This window comes from Penaeus vannamei, chromosome 40 (assembly GCF_042767895.1).
Source record: "Penaeus vannamei isolate JL-2024 chromosome 40, ASM4276789v1, whole genome shotgun sequence".
Classification (NCBI taxonomy): Eukaryota; Metazoa; Arthropoda; class Malacostraca; order Decapoda; family Penaeidae; genus Penaeus; species Penaeus vannamei.
The window spans coordinates 24184093-24189669 of NC_091588.1; positions in this window are offsets into that span (position 1 = coordinate 24184093).

Here is a 5577-nt window from a genome sequence, read left to right on the forward strand (position 1 = left end):
ACCTTCCACCTGAGCGCCTTCCGAACAGCAGTTAGGGGGGGGAGGGGGCTAAGAGGGAAGGGGGGGCAAGAGGGAAGGGGGTGGGCTAAGAGGGGGAGAGGGGGGCTAAGAGGGAAGGGGGGCTAAGAGGGGAAGGGGGCTAAGAGGGAAGGGGGGGCTAAGAGGGGAGGGGGTGGGCTAAGAGGGAAGGGGGCGGAGGGAAGGGGTGGGCTAAGAGGGAAGGGGGTGCTAAGAGGGAAGGGGGGTGGGCTAAGAGGGAAGGGGGTGGGCTAAGAGGGAAGGGGGGGGGTAAGAGGGAAGGGTGAGCTAAGAGGGAAGGGGGCTAAGAGGGGAGAGGGGAGAGAGGAGGGGTGTGGTGGTGGTGGTGGTATGGAGGGGAGGGGAGGAAGGGGGTTGAAAATCCGACACAGGAAAAAAAGGAGAAAAAATCGACCACATAAAAAAGAAAAAAAGAAAATTATAATACAAAAAAAAAAAATAATAATAAAAAAATAAATTGATGAAAAAAATGATATGAAAATATAATATGAAGGGGGAGGTATCTCTACCACGGAAGAAAAAGAAGAAAAAAAAAAGAGAAAGAAGGAAAAAAAGCGAAAAGCGAAAAAAATAGAAAGAAGAATAAGAAAAAAAAAATGAAAATGAAAAATAATCGCTATTTGGAAAAACAAACAACAATATATTAGAAAAAATAAAAACAAACAACAATATATTAGAAAAAAATAAAAACAAACAACAATATATCAGAAAAAATAAAAACAAACAACAATATCAGAAAAAATAAAAACAAACAACAATATATTAGAAAAAATAAAAACAAACAACAATATATCAGAAAAAATAAAAACAACAATATATCTGAAAAAATAAAAACAAACAACAATATATCAGAAAAAAATAAAAACAAACAACGATATATCAAAAAATAAAAACAAACAACAATATATCAAAAAAATAAAAACAAACAACAATATATTAGAAAAAATAAAAACAAAGAACAATATATTAGAAAAAATAAAAACAAACAACAATATATTAGAAAAAAATAGAAACAAACAACAATATATCAGAAAAAATAAAAACAAACAACAATATCAGAAAAAATAAAAACAAACAACAATATATTACAAAGAATAAAACAAACAACAATATATCAGAAAAAATAAAAACAACAATATATCTGAAAAAATAAAAACAAACAACAATATATCAGAAAAAAATAAAAACAAACAAACAATATATCAGAAAAAAATAAAAACAAACAACAATATATTAAAAAAAATAAAAACAAACAACAATATATCAGGAAAAAAATAAAAACAAACTATATATCAGAAAAAAATAAAAACAAACAACAATATATCAGAAAAAAATAAAAACAAACAACAATATATCAATAAAAAATAAAAACAAACAACAATATATCAGAAAAAAAATAAAAACAAACAACAATATATCAGAAAAAATAAAAATAAACAACAATATATCAGAAAATAATAAAAACAAACAACAATATATCAGAAAAAATAAAAACAAACAACAATATATCAGAAAAAATAAAAACAAACAACAATCTATTAGAAAAAAATAAAAACAAACAACAATATATCAGAAAAAATAAAAACAAACAACAATATATCAGAAAAAATAAAAACAAACAACAATATATTAAAAAAGATAAAAACAAAACAACAATATATTAGAAAAAATAAAAACAAACAATATATCAGAAAAAATAAAAACAAACAACAACATATTAAGAAAAATAAAAACAAACAACAATATATTAGAAAAAAATAAAAACAAACAACAATATATCAGAAAAAATAAAAACAAACAACAATATATTAGAAAAAATAAAAACAAACAACAATATATTAGAAAGAATAAAACAAACAAATTATTAGAAAAAATAAAAACAAACAATATATTAGAAAAAATAAAAACAAACAAGAATATATTAGAAAAAATAAAAACAAACAACAATATATCAGAAAAAATAAAAACAAACAACAATATATTAGAAAGAATAAAACAAACAAATTATTAGAAAAAATAAAAACAAACAAACAATATATCAGAAAGAAGAAAAACAAACAACAATATACTAGAAAGAAAAAAAAAACAAAAAAAAAAACAAGAAACTCACTCATATATATTAGAAACAATAAAACCACCATTGCAACATCCCCAAAATCCCAAATTTTTTTCCCAAATTTTTCCCAAATTGCAAAATCACCTTCCGACAAACACACACCTGTAAACAGTGACACATAAAGGGGTGTTGCTAAGCAGTGGAAGGGGCCGATAGGGGGGAGGGAGGGGGAGGGGGAAGGGAACAGCTATCCTAAGGGGCCCGAGGGGGGTGGAGGGGAAGAGGGGAGGGGAGGGGGGAGGGGGCGACGAACCATCCAAAAGGAACCCCCCCAAAAAAGGAAAGAAAGAAAGAAAGAAAGAGGAAAGGAAAGAAAGAAAGAGAGAAGGAAAGAAAAAACAAGAAGAGGAGGAGGAAGAAGAAGAAGGGGAGGAGGAGGAAGAAGAGGAGGAGGAGGAGGAGGAGGAAGAAGAGGAGGAGGAGGAGGAGGAAGAAGAGGAGGAGGAGGAAGAAGAAGAGGAGGAGGAGGAAGAAGAAGAGGAGGAGGAGGAGGAGGAGGAAGAAGAAGAAGAAGAAAGAAAGAAAGAAAGAAAGAAAGAAAGAAAGAAAGAAAGAAAGAAAGAAAGAAAGAAAGAAAGAAAGAAAGAAAGAAAGAAAGAAAGAAAGAAAGAAAGAAAGAAAGGAGAAGAAGAAGAAGAAGAAGAAAAAAAGAAAAAGAAAAAGAAAAAGAAATTAAGAAATTAAGAAATTAAGAAAAAAAGCCATCCAAAAAAAAGGAAAGATGAAGGCGGGAGGGCGTGTGGGGTGGGGGATGGGGGGTGGGGGGGGGAAGCGGAAGGGGAGAGAGGCCAAAAGACCACCCATCCAAAGGGCGCAAAAACGGGGTGGGGGGTTGGGGGGTGTGGGAGGGGGGGGGGGTGGGGGGTGGGGTGGGGGTGGCGAGCAGGAAGGTCTTCGAGACAAGCAATTTCCTCGCCACTTTCCCCTCCGATGGTTTATTTGATCGAGGAGAAATTGGAAGCGGGAGAGCTCAATCTAAGGGTGGGGGTGGGGGGGTGGCGGGGGTGAGGGGTGGGGGTGGGGGGGTGGGGGAGAGGGGGTGAGGGGGAGGGGGAAGGGGTGAGGGTGGAATTGTGGGGGGAAGGGGGTTGAGGGTGAGGGTTGGAATTGGGGGTGGGGTGGTATTGGGGGGAAGGGGGTAGGGGGTGGGGGTTGGAATTGGGGGTGGGGGGAAGGGGGTGAGAGTGGAATTGGGGGGTGGAGGGGTGAGGGTTGGAATTGGGGTGGGAGGTGAGGGTGGAATTGGGGGCAGAGGGATGGAATTGGGGGGGGAAGGGGTTGAGAGTGGAATTGGGAGGGGGTGGGGATGGGAGGTGAGGGTGGAATTGGGGGGAGGGGAGGAGGGGTTGAGGGTGGATTTGGGGGAGGTGAGGGTAGAATTGGGGGGAAGGGGCGGGGGAGGGTTAAGAGTTGGAATTGGGAGGGGGAAGGGGCGGGGGGAGGAAGGAATAGGGGGCAGGGGGGTGAGGGTGGGAATTGGGGGGAAGGGGCGGGGGGAGGAAGGAATGGGGGTTAATGGGAGAGGGGGAAGTGAGGGGGTTAATGGGGGAGGGTTTAGCGGGAGAGGGGGTTGAGGGGTGATGGGGGAAGGATGGGGAAGGGGGTTACTGGGGGAAGGAGAAGAAGAGGGGAAAAAAGGAAGAAAATGGAGAAAAAGAGGAGAGAAAGTGAGATAAACGGAAAGAAAGAGAAAAAGGAAGAGAAATAGAGAAAAAGGAAAGAAAGAGAGAAAAAAGAAAAGAAACATAGGCAAAGGAGAGAGAAAGGGAGAAAAAGAGAAATAAAAAGGAAAGGATAAGAAAAGAAAAGGAAAGAGAAGGAGGGAAACGGAAAGAAATAGAGAAAAGGGGAAGGAGAGAGAAAAGTAGATTAAAGAAAAGCAACGAAGAGGAAGTAAAAGGAATCTTAGAAATAAGAACTAAGATAAATTAGATAAAGAGAAGGATAAGAAGAAAAAGAATAACCAAAATTATAATAAAAAGTAAAAAAAAAATCTACAAATATTTTGCACTTGAGAATATATCAAAAATCATAATATAATGACATATATATTTTTTCAAATTGACAAGAAAATGCCATGTCTTATGGGAGTATCGCGAGATGCCATATAAAAGTATAGAATGAGAGGCATAGCAATATTGAGAGACAGGGCAACACAGAGGCATGATAAAGCATAGACATGGCAACACAGGGGCATACTAGGAAATAGGCATAGTAGGGTATAGGCGTGGCAACACAGAGGTATGTTAGGGTATAGGCATGGCAACACAGGAATGATAGGAAATAGACATGGCAACACAGAGGCATACTAGGATATAAGCATGGCAACACAGGATTGATAGGAAATAGACATAGTAACATAGAAACATAACATATAAGCATGGCAACTCAAATACATATATAGTAGTATGGAGACATGGCAACACAGGGCTATAACAACGTAAAAATATGGCAACACAATACCATAATAGCATAGTGGCATGGGAATACAGAAGCACAACAGCATTTGTCATGGCAACACTAAATCATAGCAGTATGGACTCATGGCAACACATACATAGCAGTACGGGCACATGGCAACTCAAAGACATATACAGTATGGAGACCTGGCAACATAGAACGCATAACAGCAACTGGCATGGCAAAAAAGAGGCATAGCTGTATAGAGACATGGCAACAGAGGCATAATACAACAGAGATATGGCAACAAAGAGGCATAGCTATATAGAGACATGGCAACGCATACCAGAACAGAATATTAAAAAAAAAAAATTATATATATATATATATATATATATATATATATATATATATATATATATATATATATATATATATATATATATATATATATATATATATATATAATTTTAACACGTGTAAAAATGGCGTTCCTCTGAACACACGTGCCAGAGAAAATGGCACAGCGTTTACCATAGGCACAAAAAATGCTGCATATATTATCAGGAAGATCAGTGCCACAGTGGAGGGAGGGAGGGAGGGAGGGAGGGAGGGAGGGGAGGGAGAGGGAGGGAGGAGGGAGGGAGGGAGGGAGGAGGGAGGGAGGGAGGGAGAGAGGGAGAGAGAGAGAGAGAGAGAGAGAGAGAGAGAGAGAGAGAGAGAGAGAGAGAGAGAGAGAGAGAGAGAGAGAGAGAGAGAGAGAGAGAGAGAGAGAGAGAGACAGAGAGACAGAGATACAGAGAGAGACAGTGAGAGACAGTGAGAGACAGTGAGAGACAGTGAGAGACAGTGAGAGACAGTGAGAGATAGATAAAGAGAGAACGAAATAGATAGATAGATAGAAACAGAGAAAGATATAGATAGATAGAGAGTGAGAGAGAAAGAGAGAGAAAACGAAATACATAGATAGAGACATAGATAGATGAATAGATAGATAGATAGATAGATAGATAGAGAGAGAG